Source organism: Amblyraja radiata, chromosome 31 (genome assembly GCF_010909765.2).
Source record: "Amblyraja radiata isolate CabotCenter1 chromosome 31, sAmbRad1.1.pri, whole genome shotgun sequence".
Classification (NCBI taxonomy): domain Eukaryota; kingdom Metazoa; phylum Chordata; class Chondrichthyes; order Rajiformes; family Rajidae; genus Amblyraja; species Amblyraja radiata.
In genome coordinates, this window is record NC_045986.1 from 641,196 (window position 1) to 658,122 (window position 16,927).

Genomic DNA, 16,927 nt, shown 5'->3' on the forward strand with positions numbered 1-16,927 from the left:
AATGTGTCATACTCGATAAAAAATCAGCACGGGAGTTCCTCAAGGCAGAGTGCTCAGCCCCCTGGTGTACTCACTCTATACTCATGACTGCATAGATTTATATTCAGATTCAGATTCAGATTCAACTTTAATTGTCATTGTCAGTGTGCAGTACATAGATAACGAAATGCAGTTAGCATCTCCCTGGAAGAGCGGCATAGAGTAAGATTTCAATAAATAAATCTATTTACATGCATACAGTCATAGTGTTTTTCCTGTGGGAGGAACGTCCGGAAGGGGGGGGGGGGGTGATGGGCAGTCACCGAGGTACATTGTTGAGTAGTGTGACAGCCGCAGGGAAGAAGCTGTTCCTGGACTTGCTGGTCCGGCTACGGAGAGACCTGTAGCGCCTCCCGGATGGTAGGAGGGTAAACAGCCCATGGTTAGGGTGAGAGCAGTCCTTGGCGATGCTGAGCACACTTCGCAGACAACGCTTGCTTTGGACAGACTCAATGGAGGGGAGCGAGGAACCGGTGATGCGTTGGGCAATTTTCCCCACCCTCTGCAATGCTTTCTGGTCGGAGACAGAGCAGTTGCCATACTATACTGTGATACAGTTGGTAAAGATGCTCTCGATGGTGCAGCGGTAGATGTTCACCAGAATCTGATGAGACAGATTCTTTAGTCTCTTCGGGAAGAAGAGACGCTGGTGATCCTTCTTGACCAGAGTTGAGGTATTGTGGGTCCAGGAGAGGTCATCGGAGATGTTGACCCCCAGGAAGCTGAAGCTGGAAACACATTCCACCTCCGTCCCGTTGATGTGGATATGGGTGTGCGTGCCGCCCCTCGACTTCCTGAAGTCACCAATGAGCTCCTTGGTCCTCTTGGAGTTAAGGGCCAGGTTGTTGTCAGCGCACCATGCTGCTAGGTGCTGGACCTCCTCCCTATAGGCCGACTCGTCGTTGTTGCTGATGAGGCCAATCACCGTTGTATCATCTGCATACTTGATGATGGTGTTGGTACCATGTACAGGTGTGCAGTCGTAGGTGAAGAGGGAGTAGAGGAGGGGGCGCAGCACATAGCCCTGTGGAACGCCGGTGTTCAGGATGAGTGTTGAAGAGGTGTGCTTGTCTAACCTAACAGACTGGGGTTTGTTAGTTAGAAAGTCCAGTATCCAATTGCAGAGGGAGGGGTCGATGCCCAGGTTACCGAGTTTGGTGATCAGTTTAGAGGGTATAATGGTGTTGAATGCTGAGCTGTAATCGATGAACAGCATTCTTACGTAAGTGTCTCTGTTGTCGAGGTGGGAGAGGGCGGAGTGATGTTCCGTTGAGATGGCATCCTCCGTACTCCTGTTCTTGCGGTAGGCAAACTGATAGGGATCCAATGTGGGGGATAGGCAGCCTTTGAGGTGTGCTAGGACCAGCCTCTCGAAGCATTTTGTGATGATGGGAGTATGTACAACTGGGCGGAAGTCGTTGAGGCTTGCCGCAGTGGAGTGTTTTGGCTCCGGCTCGATGGAGGTGGTTTTAAGGCACGTGGGGACAACTGCTTGGGCAAGTGACAGGTTGAAGATGTCAGTCCAGACGTCTGTCAGCTGCGCAGCACAGGCCCTGAGGACGCGCCCGGGGACGCCGTCAGAGCCAGCAGCCTTACGTGCATTAGTCCTACTCAGTGCTGTAGATCAGTGCATGCTCCTTTAACATAGTGACCTCACCACTACTAACCACTCCCCATTGTCTCTTGTATAATTGTAGCTTCCCCACCTCCAGCTCGCTCTCTAGCTCCAGTGATGACCACGGATAGCTAGGGCATAGTGTGTGTAGTGCATATAATAAAGTTATGTAGTAAAATACTTTGTGTGTCAAGCAAGTACTTTTTACATGGTGTCAGCGCGGTAGACTTGCGTCTCCTGTTCATCGGCTTTATTTTATTATTTGCTTATCCCAGTTGTGTCCCCACCTCAACATTTTTACTATGTCCAACTCGTGTCGTCGTCCCGACACGCTCGTTTTTGACACGGACATCGTGCACCACTGGACTGTCTTCCAGCGCGACTACGAACACTATATTGCGATCGCTCATCCTGGTGCTACTCCTGCGGTACAGGCTCACACACTCCTCAACCTGGCTGGTCCGGAGGCAATGGAACATTATGCCTCGTTCGAGTTCGCCCCTCCGGAAGACCGCAACGACCCGGTATGTCTCATAGCCAAATTCACTGCCCTCTGCGATATACCCACCAATAGCATTATCGAGCGTTTTAAGTTATTCCAAAGGCGTCAGACTCCCGGTGAGCACATTGGCGCTTTCATTGCCTCTTTGCGACATATGGCTCGGCGGTGCCGCCTTGAAGCGATAACACCGGACGAAATGATCAGGGACGTCCTGGTCAACGGTCTCCTAAACTCTAAGCTGCGTGACGAGCTCCTGATGAAGCCTGATCTAACGCTAAGGGATGCCATGCATGCCGCTCGCATGGCCTCTGCTGTTGGCTCCGTATCTCAACCGGTGTCCCAGGACATCAATTTCACCGGTACTGCTGGCCGCCGGCGGATCAATTGCCCGCCACGCCAGTGCACCGCCTCTGCACCCGCTAAGGTCACCCTCGTCGCTGCCCAAATTGCAATTTCTCTTCCCACCAGTTCAACGTTTGCCCAGCGCAGGGTAAAACTTGTAATTCCTGCGGGAAGCTGAACCACTTTTCTGCAGCATGTCGATCGCGTGGGAAACCTGTCCCTGCTCCTAGAAGGAGTCTAAACAACCTTGTGGACTGTGATAGCGCGCCTGGTTCCCAGTACCAGACAGATGGACTCCCTGACTCTGATACGAGTTCCTCCCATGGTGATTCAACTGTGTTTTCGCTTTTGGGTGCACCTGCATTGATAACAGATCCCTCTGTACATGTTACTGTGAATGGACACTCCTTCCCTGCGAAGGTCGATACTGGTGCTTTTGCCAATGTTATGTCTGTTAGCCTCTTCAAGCAGATAAGCTCGGGGGAGAGGGTGACTGCGATGAGTCCCGCCTTCATGCCTATGGGGGAGGTATTCTGGTCGCTGTGGGGAAGGCCACGGTTATCTGTACAGTTCTTCAGACCTCTCGGCCCCTCACTTTTCTGCTGCTGGCATCTGAAAACGTCACCCTGCTGGGCGCCCGTGCATGCCAGGACTTTGGTTTGGTCTCTTTCCACCACGACATCCACCTGGTGCAGGCTCCCATGGACCCCCTGAGCGAGTATCCCGACCATTTTGATGACGTTCTGGGCAAACTGCCCTGTGCCTACAAAATCGTTGTTGACCCGGGGGTCAACCCGGTGATTAGACCGGCCCACCGTGTGTCTTTTGCCATGAAGGGCCGCGTGGAGTCCACACTGCGTGACATGGTGGCCATGGGCATCCTCAAGGAGGTGAGCGCTCCCACCCAGTGGGTCTCCACCATGGTCGTCGCTGCCAAGAAGGACGCGAGCGAGATCAGGATCTGCATCAACCCGAAAGACCTGCTATCAAACGCCCGCACTACCCCATGCGGACGGTGGAGGACGTCGCTGCACAGGTCGGTCCGGCCACAGTCTTCTCGGTCCTAGATGCCAATAGCTCCTTCTGGCAGATCCCTCTGGATGAACGTTCCTCCTTCCTGACCACCTTTAGCACACCGTTCGGCAGGTTCCGTTTTCTCCGCATGCCTTTTGGGATCAACTCAGCAAGCAAGGTTTTCCAGCGCACCATGGAACAGCTGTTTGCCGGGTTGCCGTGCGCTATCATTGTGGATGACATCCTGGTGTACGGGAGGGACGTCGCTGAGCACGACCTGCACCTCCGCCAAGTCCTGGACAGGGCTCGTGAGATCAATCTCAAACTCAACCCGAAGAAGTGTCGGTTCCGCGTTCAGGAAGTCACTTACGTAGGCCACGTTTTCACGGCGGGGAGTCTAAAGCCAGACCCCCAGAAGACGGCCGCGGTCACCGAAATGCCCGCTCCCACCGACGTGCCCGGCCTGCAGCGCTTTCTGGGCATGGTCAACTACCTGGGGAAGTTCATACCCGACCTCAGCGAACTGAGTGCCCCCCTGAGGGAGCTGACCAAGAAGGACAATGCCTGGGTCTGGCTCCCGCACTACCAGTCGGCTTTCGTGGCCCTGAAGTCCAAGCTCGCACGCACCCCGACTCTCAAGTTCTTTGACCTAAACAGGCCAATCGTCCTCACCTGCGATGCATCTCGGTTCGGCCTCGGTGCCGCCTGCCTGCAGCTCTATGACGATCGGCAGCTGCCTGTTTCCTATGCCTCTCGTACCATGACCCCTGCTCGAAAGTTTCAACAACTAAGTTACAGAGATAGGTTGAATAAGTTAGGTCTTTATTCTCTGGAGCGCAGAAGGTTAAGGGGGGACTTGATAGAGGTCTTTAAAATGATGAGAGGGATAGACAGAGTTGATGTGATCAAGCTTTTCCCTTTGAGAATAGGGAAGATTCAAACAAGAGGACATGACTTCAGAATTAAGGGACAGAAGTTTAGGGGGTAACATGAGGGGGAAATTCTTTACTCAGAGAGTGGTAGCGTTGTGGAATGAGCTTCCAGTGGAAGTGGTGGCGGCAGGTTCGTTGGTATCATTTAAGAATAAATTGGATAGGCATATGGATGAGAAGGGAATGGAGGGTTATGGTATGAGTGCAGGCAGGTGGGACTAAGGGAAAAAAATTGTTCGGCGCGGACTTGTAGGGCCGAGATGGCCTGTTTCCGTGCTGTAATTGTTATATGGTTATATGGTTATATGGAAAAGGAGCTCCTTGCCGTGGTGTTCGCATGCTCCAAATTCAAGGACTACATTCTGGGCAACTCCTTCACCATTGAAACTGACCACCAGCCGCTGGTCTCTATCTTGAACACGCCTATCATGTGGCCTCTTCACGTTTGCAGCGAATGATGCTGCAGCTCCAGCGTTTCACATTCGAAATTGGGTACCGCAAGGGCAAGGAAATGTTCGTGGCCGACACATTGTCCCGTGCGCCGCTCACTTCCGTTGCCCGCCATCCATACGAATCGTCTGACCTGATGGTACTGAACGTTAACATTGTTCCCTCTTGGCAGATGCAGTCCCTGGTCAAGCACACTGCCGCTGATCCTGCCCTGCAACAGCTTGAGGGCGTCATCCGCCGTGGCTGGCCTAACCGACGCTCTTCCCTTCCGGCTGGTGCCGTGCCCTACTTCCTGGTTCGGGACGAATTGGTGCTACACAACGGCGTGGTGGTGAAGGGTCGCAAGGTCGTGGTGCCGGCCGCGCTGCGGGATCATTACTTTCAAACCGCCCACAACGGCCACCCCGGGGTTGAGGCCACTTTGTCCCAGGCCCAAGCCCAGTTTTACTGGCCTGGCATGGTTCAGGGCATTCGGGACAGGGTATCAGCCTGTGCTGCCTGCAACAGTCTCCTGCCTCATCAACAGCGCCAACCTCTCATGCAGCAGCCGGCTCCCGAGTTGCCGTGGATGGCTGTCGCCACTGACATATTCGAATGGCGTGGCAAACACTTCCTGGTCCTGGTGGACTCCTACTCCAGCTGGTTCGAGGTGGACCAGCTGCCGTCCCTCACGTCTGCTGCCGTCATCGGGAAGCTTCGCCGCCACTTTTCGACCTTTGGGTCCCCGGTGACTCTCCAATCCGACAACGGCAGCCAGTTTACCAGCGCAGAGTTCGGCGCCTTCGCCACCCGATGGAACATTCGCCACATCACCAGCAGCCCCGAGTACCCGCAAAGCAATGGCCTTGCGGAGCGCGCTGTCCGCAGCGCCAAGGAGCTGCTGCAACATTGTAGGCTTGCTCATTCGGACTTCTACCTTGCCCTCCTCAACCTCCGCAACATTTCCCGGGACCCCGCACACGGTTCGCCTGCCCAGCGCCTCATGTCCCTCACCACTCGACCCCCTCTCCCGGTCTCTCAGCAATCCCTAAAGCCCGCGGTACGCAGCCCTGCCGCTGTCAAGGAGCGCATCATCGAGAAGCAGGTCATCCAGAAGCGCTCCTTTGACAAGTCATCCCGTCTCCTCCCCCGTCTGTTCCCAGGCCAGGTTGTCCGGATGAAGTCCACCTCCGGTCATCACCGGCTGGCCGTTGTCGTTGGCAATGCTGACTCTCCCCGGTCATACCTGGTTGACTACGAGGGCACCGTGTACCGTCGGACACGCCAGCACCTGCTGCTTGTCAACGAGCCTGCTCCGCCTCCCGCCGACCCGTTTTCGCCGCCTCTCCCTTCCCCACTGCCCGAAACTCCTCCTGCCCCTGTCACTCCTCGCATGCCCCGGACACTGCCCTCTCAGCTCTCTGTGCCCCGCACACGCCAGCCTCCTTCTCCTGCCTCACCTGCAGGTGTACCTGTTTCGCCCCCCCCCCACCCCCCTTCTCCTCCTTCCCCTGGGCGCTCTTCACCCGGATCTCCCATCTCTGTCCCTGCCCCCGTACCTGCAGCTCCTGCGGTTGAAGGGGAAGGCGGGTTGCGCACCCGCTCTGGGCGGTTGGTCAAGCAGCCTGTCCGGTACGGAGTGTGCGAGTAGTATGTATCATGATATATTCTAACTGTTCCCTGCTTATGGTCTGATTCTAGCGTATGAGCCGTGGTCGCTTTTGTTTCCAAGAGGAAGGATGTAGATCAGTGCATGCTCCTTTAACATAGTGACCTCACCACTACTAACCACTCCCCATTGTCTCTTGTATAATTGTAGCTTTCCCACCTCCAGCTCGCTCTCTAGCTCCAGTGATGACCACGGACAGCTAGGGCATAGTGTGTGTAGTGCATATAATAAAGTTATGTAGTAAAATACTTTGTGTGTCAAGCAAGTCCTTTTTACAAGTGCCAAGTCCACGTCGTCGGGGGTGAGTGTGAAGGGTTGGTGATCAGCAGGGAGCACAGCCTTGATGGCTGTCTCTAGATTGTCCCTGTCGAAGCGGCCATAGAAGTGGTTAAGCTCCTCAAGGACGGAGGCGTCGCTGGATGTGGGGGTGGTGTTGGTGGGTCTATAGTCGGTGATGGCCTGGATGCCTTGCCACATGCGTCGGGGGTCGGAGTTGTTGTTGAAGTGGTCCTCAATCCTAAGCTTATGGCAGTGCTTGGCCTTCTTGATGCCCCTCTTCAGGTTAGCCTTGGATGAACTGTAGGCTCGAGCATCGCCTGACCTGAAAGCAGTGTCCCGTGCTTTCAGCAGTAGCCTGACCTCGCTGTTCATAGTCGGATATAGTGCGAACTCCAACACGTTCGCCGACGACACCACTGTTGTGGGACGAATCACTGATGGGGACGAGTCAGAGTATAGAAGTGAGATCGTCGATTGACCAAATGGTGCCAGCACATTAACCTGGCCCTCAACGCCAGCAAAACCAAGGAACTGATTGTGGACTTTGGAAGGGGTAGGATAGGGACCCATAGTTCCATTTATATCAATGATGGAAAGGGTGAATAACTTCAAATTCCTGGGCATGCATATTTCCGAAGATATTTCCTGGTCCCAGCACATTCATGCAATTATAAAGAATGCATATCAGTGCCTCTACTTCCTGAGAAGATTACGGAGAGTCGGTATGTCAAAGAGGACACTCTCGAACTTCCACAGGTGCACAGTAAAGAACATGCTGACTGGTTGCATCGTGGCTTGGTTGGGCAACTTGAGCGTTCCGGAGCGGAAGATAACGCAGAAAGTTGTGACCACTGCGAAGTCCATCACCGGAGCTGACTTCCCCAACATTGAATGGGTCTATCGCAGTCGCTGCCTCAAAAAAGGCTGCCAACGTCATCAAGGACGCGCACCATCATGGCAATGCGCTCATATCTCCGCTACCATCGGGTAGAAGGTACAGGATCCTGAAATATGTTACGTCCAGGTTCAGGAACGACTCCTTCCCCACAGCCATCGGGGTATTTTACTTCGGAGTCACGTGAGTGACTACGTGAGAAGGCCGTCTCCACACATGCGCGTCATTACGTCTGACGCGTTGCGCAACGACTGACTGGCAGGCGCGTTGCTCCTTCCAACGGTAAGTTTTAAAACGCTCAGGTAAGTGTTTATAACTTATCTGAGGTCGTTTCTCCCGGTTCAGGGTTTTGCGCTTACCTTTCAGCATCGTACTTCGGGAGAACATGTCCAAGGTAAAGAGGCGCGCCACGTCGAAACCGGCTACGGAAGACCGCGGGCTGCTGCAAAATTCCACTTCCGTGTCGCTGGCAGAGGAGCCAGCGGCTACAGATTTGGTGCTGCCAGAAAGCACCTTGGCAACTCCGCGGGGGAGGAAAGCCACCAGAAAGTCTGTGAGGGCCTGGACTCGGATGAGTCGGGCCAGGAGGTGGAAATTACCCCTCCTTCTATGGGCAGTGTTATTGGCAGTCTGACCCACATGGAGAACCTGGTGGAGATGTTGCTCCAAAGAGATATGCTCCAAAGGAGTGAGCAATCGGAGCCCGGGGATTACAGAGAACCCCAGGCAATGGCACCTGTGTCAGGGCTGCGGAATATCTCCCTCTCTGATGAAGGGAGGGTACGAGGCCAGTATTATACTGACCCAGAGTATGAAGGCACACTTGGGCAGCATGCTTCATGGCACGAGCGGCAAACATCGGATGTACCCCCTATGGCATCCCGATTTGCTATACCTGCCCTAGCAGGGGAGTCACTGGAAGAAGAGCTCGCCATGAGCATAAATTATCTGGCCTCCCATCAACCCCAAGACCAAACTATGGAGGAAACTACTGCCAAATATAATACTCCACTGAACTGTGCCTCACTACGTGTCTCACTTGTAAACCAATCTATCTGGGGATACATTGGAGGGGGCGTCAGAGCCCAAGAAGTTAAAATTCAAAAAAATCTCAGGCTATTTGCCTCGGGCATGACGGCCTTTGCCAGGTCAGTGGATAGGATGCCCCTCTCTGATACCTAGCAGGACGCGATGGCATTAATGTACAATGCACATTTTGAAATCAATTGCCTCAGGAAGAATGCCATCCATCCTGCTCTAAACCGAAATTTGCTGGGCTATGCAAGCCGGGAAATGTCCAACCCCCAAACCTCCTGTTCGGAGAAGACCTGTCTAAACAGGTAAAGGAGCTGGAGGAGGAGGCTAAAACGGTCGGTCTTGTTAATGCACCTCCCAAGGTATCATCTTTCCGGCGACAGTACCCCTACCATTCTCTCCACACCAGACGGTTCGCCGGATATGGTGGACGTGGTTCCGAGCAACAGGCACAAAAGCCTTCTTTAGGGCAGGGCACAAGCCGGGCCATGTTCAAGATGCGGGGATGGCGTCCTCCAACAGCCCTACCCCCCAGACCTCGGGGGCAGAAGCAGAGACCATGCCGCCGGTAACCACTAAGGTAAGTGAGCCTGCGATTGATCAGTTACAGGTTGGGGGGAGATTACAATTGTTCTTACGTGAATGGCATTGGATAACGTCTGACCCGTTTATATTGCACAGTATCCAAGGTTTCCAAATTGAGTTCATTTCTGACTCGCCTCCACCCACTCAGCATACACCTAGCCCACGTTTGTGTATTCACAACAGGAGTGTATGAGTGCACAATGAGTAATTGAGTCGTTGCTCAAGAAAGGGGTAATTGAGAGGTCGTGAGCCTCACCAGTTTGTGTCCAACATATTTACTAGGCAAAAGAAGGATGGAGGATTTCGAATTATCCTTGATTTAACTGAGCTTAACAACATTGTGCAGTATAAACACTTTAAAATGGAAACTTATGTCACTGCCAGTCATGAAGATCACAGGAGATGTTTGAAGTTTAACAGGGTGGAGCAGTTGTGGCAGTTTAAAGCATTGCCTAGTGTTTAACCTCAGCTCCTAGACTATTCATTAAATTGCTAAAACCAGTCCTGGAGCTACTCAGGGCACAGAATCATATAGTCATGGCATATTTGGACGACATCTTAGTCATTGGCAGGACTTTGGAATTAGCTGAATTATCTGTGTCAGCTTCAAAACTCATTGTTTGAGAAGCTGGGGTTCTTAATCCATCCAGTTAAGTCTAAGTTAGTACCATCTACGATGTTTGACTATTTGGGATTCGCCATTAACTCAGTACACATGTCAGTGACTCTGCCTCGGGGCAAGCAATTAGTTAATTGAAGCCTGCAGGAAACTCATGGTTCATAATCAACCTTCTATTAGACACGTGGCTAGTATAATTGGAAAATTAGTGGCTGCTTTCCTAGCTGCTCAGTTCAGGCATTTGCACTACCAAAACTTACAGCGTGCAAAGGAACAGGCACTCAAGCTTCATAGAGGTCGCTTCGATAGACCCATGCAATTACCAGCTGAAGCCCTGGCTAAGTTACAATGGTGGGTTACCAATATTCAGTGTTGTTCTAGTACTAGTTTAGTCGATACAACATCAATTATCCTGCTGATTGATGCAAGTGCGCTAGGTTGGGGACCTACCGACACCGTCTCGAGCTGCGGTGGCAGATGGGATCTGCAGGAATCATCGATGCTTCAGTCACACGGTATTAACTACTTAGAGTTGTTGGGAGCACTCTATGGGTTAAAGGCTTTTTGTACCAACATGCATCATGTGCATGTCCAACTTCAGATCGACAACACTACAGCAGTAGCGTACATTAATCACATGGGTGGAAGTAAGTCTGTATCCTGTGATAAATTGTCTAATCTCATCTGGCACTGGTGTATTGCGAGAAACATCTGGGTTTCAGCTATCTACTTACCAGGTAGATATAACACGGTGGCAGACACCAAGTCACGAGAGTTCAATGACAACAAAGAATGGATGTTGAATCACAAACTGTTTAATGACATTGTCCTTCGTTATGGTGTACCGACCATTGATCTGTTTGCATCCAGGCGTAATCATCAGTTACCAATTTATGTGTCATGGAAGCCAGACCCAGGGGCAGTAGCAGTAGCTGCATTCTCGCTACACTGGGGTGGGAAATTCTTGTATGTTTTTCCCCCATTCTGCCTCATTAGTCGATGTTTGGCCAAAATCAAGCACGACTCCGCCTCTGGCAGACTGGCCTACCTAGCATTGGTTCCCACTGGTTCTAGCTTTAATTACACAGCCTTTTATGGCTGTGCTCAAGAGCAGAACTCTTCTGGCACACCCGGTGACAGGGGAGAGCCACCCTCTTCATGACCGTATACATTTATTGGTTTGCAGATTCTGAGGAGACAGTTCCTGGGGCTCGGGCTTTCAGAGCGTGCGATATATGTCATCACTGCGGCCTGGAGGAAGAGCACCCAGAAACAGTACATCGCTCACATAAGGAAATGGGAGATGTACTGTTCCCGCTCTAATATTTCATATGACACGGCTTCTTATCACGGACGTTTTGGAGTTTCTTTTCGTCACTTTTCCATGATCACAAGCTCAGTTAGAGTGCCATTAACAGTGCCAGGAGCGCTTTGTCATCCTATTTACGGCTGGGGTCAGGGGACCACAGGGTAGGATCTCACCCTTTAATAACAAAGATTATGAAGGGCATGTTTAACTCCACTCCCCCTAGGCCCAGGTATTCACAAATATGGGATGTGAGCGTGGTTCTCACGCTGCTCTGTCAGTGGGCACCAGCTTCATCTTTGTCTGCACCATCTTACACTTAAAGTAGTCATGCTCGTAGCGCTGGCCTCAGCACAACGGGTCCAGACATTACATAGACTGGACATTATGGGCACATCTTATAATAACATCACCTTTTTTGTTCATGACCTCATTAAGCAGAGCAGGCCAGGGATGTTGGGGCCCAAATTTAGTTTTATGGCATACCCCTCAGATCCGCGATTGTGTGTGGTGTCACACATACTTCAATTCATAAAGGTCACTAAGAGCCTGAGCGGCTCGGAACTCTCCTTCGTTGTTAGTTATGCCAAACCTCATAAAAAGGTTACGGTGCAGACCATCGATAGATGGATTAAACAGGTTCTGGCGATTTCAGGAGTGGACACTGACACTTTTAAAACCCATTCCACCAGGAACGGGATATGGACGTCCCTCTCGAGCACTTTCTAGCGGCTGCGGGATGGTCTAATGAGCGGACGTACCAAAGGTTTTATAACAAGGCTATAGCCAGACCGGGGATTTTTGCTGATTCTGTTTTAAATTCGGTTTCACAGTTTCCCCCTGGGTGAGAGGGGTCACTCTTATTTTTCTTTTGTTATTAAAGCATCAGTATTGTTTAACCATGTCATGTTTGAATCATTATTGTTTTCTCACTCGTCCTGGTCTATTGATGCAGTTGTGAGGCGTGGACTCGTTCCTCGGCATGAAATCACAGAGCTTCAAAATCTTCACGTAGTCACATGTGACTCCGAAGTAAAATAGTAACATTAAACGAGAACTTACCAGTTTGAAGTTTGATCTTTAGTTTACGAGGAGTTACGATGGGTGATTACGTGTCGTCCGCTCCCGACCCTCGCAACATACATATCTTTCTGTAAGTGCTAGTCAACCCTAATCTTACTATTTTAGTTCAACAACTCTTCTCTGTGATTTCACACCGCTGCTTTGAAGATTGGCGCGCATGCGTGGTGACGGCCTTCTTCAAGTAATCACTCATCGTAATTCCTCATAAAATAAAGATCAAACTTCAAAACTGGTAAGTTCTCGTTTAATCTTCGTATTAAACTCGCCAACAAACGGACTCTGAACTGTAACAGTCTATTGCACTGTCTCTGTTTATGTATGTGTATATTGAACTGAACTGTTCTGTATTTATGGTAACATTATTCTGTTGTGCTGCAGCAATCATGAATTTCAATGTCCTATCTGGGACACATGACAATAAACTCTCTTGACTTTACTTGACTTGATTATAAGAGGATGTGGCAAGAGAAGCGGCGGTCTGGGCGAGAAGAGTTGAGCGAACTTTGGAGTTAGGTCGAGAGTGGACTCTCGGATAAACGGAAGGAGGTGGCGACGGGAAAATGTGACACCTAATGGAATCACGTTGAATGCGATGTGAATGTTGGAGAATAATATGTTGGATAGGTAGACAATGGGTGCAAATGCTCTGAACTAGTGCGACTCTATTCTTGTTTAAGAAGCAACTGCAGGTGCTGGAAAATCTAAGGTAAACAAAAATGCTGGAGAAACTCAGCGTGTGAGACAGCATCTATGGAGCGCAGGAAATAGGCAACGTTTCGGGTCGAAACTTAAACTGAAGAAGGGTTTCGGGTCTGAAGAAGGATCCGACCCGTAACGTTGCCTATTTCCATCGCTCCATTGATGCTGCTTCACCCGCTGAGTTTCTCCAGGACTCTGTCGTTGTACCGTTTGTGGTACGTGGTTAGGGGTTGGGGGGTCCATCCATAAAGAGGAGAGAGGACACCTCGGATTTCCCAGAGTATAAATCTTCATCTTGGAAGCTGATGCGGTTGAGAAGGAAAAATGGAGTTGATGGGATGGAGTCCTTGCAAGAAGTAGGGTGGGAAGAGATGTTGTCAAGCGAGTTATGAGAGTCAGCGGGTATGCAGTAGATGCCAGCCGATAGTCTATATTCTCTGGTGGACACAGTGTGATCGAGAAATGGAAGAGAGGTTTAGTTCAGATTAGATTTAATTTAGAGATACAGCGCGGAAACAGGCCCTTCGGCCCACCGAGACCGCTCCGGCCAGCGAACCCCACACACTAGCAGTATTTTACACACACGAGTGACAATGTTAACATTTATACCGAAGCTAATTAACCTATAAACATGTCATTCTTTGGAGTGTGAGAGGAAATCCACACGGTGGGCCGAAATGCCTGTTTCCGCGCTGCATATCTAAACTAATCTAAACAAAACAAAACTACACGTCTCTGTACTTTGACTGGATCGCTTCGTTCCTCTAATTCTGATAATGTATCCGTTATGTGGACTATCTCCACGTATTTTTGCTTTTGCCTTCAGATTCCCTGAATGTGCAGCATTCCTTTTGCCTATCGTCATCCTCATCTTCATGCGAATTTGACACTGAATAGAGTTTTACTACCCGTTCTATATTTAAGATGGGATGGTGTAGCTATAAAGCTCCAGATACCCAAATTCCATCCAGAATACGGGAGCTTAACTGCACGGAGCTTGCACAACCTCCCCGTGACCTGCGTGGATTTTCTCCGAGATCTTCAGCTTCCTCCCGCACCTCAAAGACCTACAGGTTTATAGGTTAATTGGCTTGGTATAATAAGCGAGTTCGGTATTCCGACTGCGCATGCCTAGGTCATAGGTTACTAGCTATGCACAGACTCGGCAATGGTGGTGCTGCATTGTGTGCAGGGTTGCGCTTCTTCCGTGGTCGGGATCGAGCCCGGCTCTCCGTCGCTGTGGGTGCTCTTGAGTTGCTGCTGGGCCGTCCCCGTCCCCTAACCCTGTATCCCGTCCCTGCGCGGATGTGGCCCGGGCGTCCCTGCGCTGGCGAGGCGGCCCCGGACTTGCAGCCGGCGCTGCAGCCGCTGGCTCCAGCTCGGTTCTGCTTGCCCCGCCGGGTTGACCGGCAGCCATCCACCTCCACGCCCTTCCTCTCAGTCCGACACAGATATCCTGGTGAAGATGGGCAGCCGCTGGCCCTGCTCGCGGGTAGGCTCGTGCCGGCCATGCGCAGGCGGGGCGGCCGCTGGACCTGCTGCTGCTGTTGGTGTTGGTGGACCTGGCGGCAGCAGCAATCTCCTCCACCTCCCTTGCCAGCCCCAATCCCAGTGTACGGGCCAGCTACAACTCCAGGTCGGAGCTGAAGGCCGCTCACAGCGCGGCCCAGTCGAGCGCCTGGCCGGAGGAGGCCGAGCCCAGGGAAGCGCTCTGGCACCTGCGAGGCCGGGGCCCTCGCTCCTCCTCGGGTACCGTAGGGGCAGAAGCCGGCGGTGCGGCAAGGTACGGCTTGTATTTGCGGTGGCGGCTGATGGGGCGCAGCTCGGCCAGGCCGCGGGCGAACTGGCACTTGTCGCCGTAGCGGCCCATCGAGGAACGGGTTCGTCTGGAGTTGCAGCGGGGTTGGTCGGGGCTTCTTCTCCGCGCTGGCTGTGGGCCTGGGTCCGCTGGTGTCGTTGGACGGGTCTGTCGGTTGGCCCGGCGGGAGAGACGGAGGTGAGCTGCGATTGGCGCATCTCCGCTGTGGCTGTGGGCCTGGGGGCCGGAGTCTCCGGCCGCCCCCCGGACGGGGATGGGACGCTCGAGTTGGGGGACGACGGAGGGGGACCGGGGACGGTCCAATGGTGGTTCGGCAGCGCTTGCGTCGCCGGGGACACGGGTTCGATCCTGGCTGCGGATGAGGCGCGGTTCTGTGTGCGTGCAGCTGTCGATAGTCTTTCAGTCTCCCCCACTCCACCCCCCCCCCCCTCGCCCGCAACCCGGTCTTCCTCCGGCCCCGGTCTTCCCTCCCCCCCCCGTCCCCCCCCCCCTCCCCCCGCCCCCCCGGTCTTCTCCACCCCGATCTGCCCCCCACCGGTCTCCCCCCCTCAGCCGGCTAACCTCCCCGGTTTCCAAATCTTATCTGCACCCTCTATCTGCCCCCTGACAAATACAAACTTGAAAAAAGACAAATAATCGGACACAAACTATTCTCAATGAATCTACAGCTTCGTTTGACTTTTATTTATAGCGTTTTAACTTTGACAAATCTCATGATTCCTTACGTTTTTCGGAATACCGAACAAGCTTATTGAAAATTGTCACCAGCGTGTGCAGAGCATAGCTTATGTGCGGGGATCGCTAGATGGTACAGCCGAAGGGCCTGTTTCCGCGCTGTATCTCTAAACTATACTTAACTGAAATCATTGTTCGAAGCCTTTCAATAATGCCCCGTTGTCTTTCCTCACCACGCGATCGTCTGAGACCCTTGATGATTGTCCTTGCCCTTCCACATGGTCTGGCAATAATCTCGTCCGAGAAATAATGACATTGCCCTGCTTTTTACAATGCATCCATCTCTTGTATTTTGCATGGGGATCGTTTACATTTTAAGCGATTGTGAGTTTCCGCTTTATTCACCTTATCGAAAGTATGAACTACGTCTGAATACTTCCCACTGATCTAGAAAGGCGCTGGGTGTACACCCCATCCTCTTCATCCCTTTTCACACTACCTTGCTGAATGATTTCAGCTTTTATGCAGGTTTCCAGTGTTGCCAGTTGATATGTATTTTCCCGGCACTGTGACGCAGCGGGTAGACTTGCTTCCTCGCAGCGCCAGAGATCCGGGTTCGATCCTGACCACGCGTCCTGTCAGTGTGGAGTTTGTACGTTCTCTATGTGACCTGCGTGGGTGTTCTTTGAGTGGTCTGTTTCAGCTACAGCACAAGTGCTCTGTTTTCCTCCCACAACCCCAAAGACGTAGGGCTTTGTAGGCCTAAAATGTCCCTAGGCTGTAGGATGGTGCTTGTGTATGGGGTGATCACTGGTCCGCGTGTACTCGGCGGGCCGATGGACCTGTTTCCACGCCGTATCTCTAAAGTTTAACGTATAAAGATTTTCAGTGAATTACACTTGCCTATTCTCGAGCTTACAATCTCAGAAACGTCCAGAAAATTACTGAAATGTAGTAACATTCTTGTGTAGATGTTCGTTTAATTCGAAAATGCCGTTTAATTAACGGCCGATGTTCGTTTAATTCAAAGGTAGACACAACATTCGAGAGTAACATAGCGAGACAGGCAGCTTGTATGGACTGAAGGAATGGGAACATTCTTATCATGTTATCTTCATACGGACATTGAGTGCTTCCTTATTAAACAATTCCCACACATACACAACTTTTGATGATCGCCTCTTTAATGTCCATCGTCAGTAGGTTTATGATTGTAGCGGAGTCAACAATGACTTCATTTATTTTGGACTTCATTTGACGGTTTCCGAGGTGGCTAATGTGATTCGTGTGGACATATTTACAGATGGGCAATGTGGTGACCGCTGGGAGAGATGCTAAGCAATCGTGATCCGGTCTCCTCCCGTCGCCGCTTACGTACAAATGCATCATC

At 51.7% G+C, this 16,927-nt stretch overlaps 1 long non-coding RNA gene across 1 annotated transcript; it reads right to left on the reverse strand.

Moving 5' to 3' along the window:
* Nucleotides 1-5,335: 5,335 nt before the first annotated feature.
* Nucleotides 5,336-16,220, reverse strand: LOC116990582. The gene is made up of 3 exons (XR_004416576.1): nucleotides 16,105-16,220; nucleotides 12,314-12,318; nucleotides 5,336-5,346 (listed from the first exon to the last, which is right to left on the reverse strand). It is a non-coding gene; the product is annotated as an uncharacterized LOC116990582 (long non-coding RNA).
* Nucleotides 16,221-16,927: the final 707 nt, after the last annotated feature.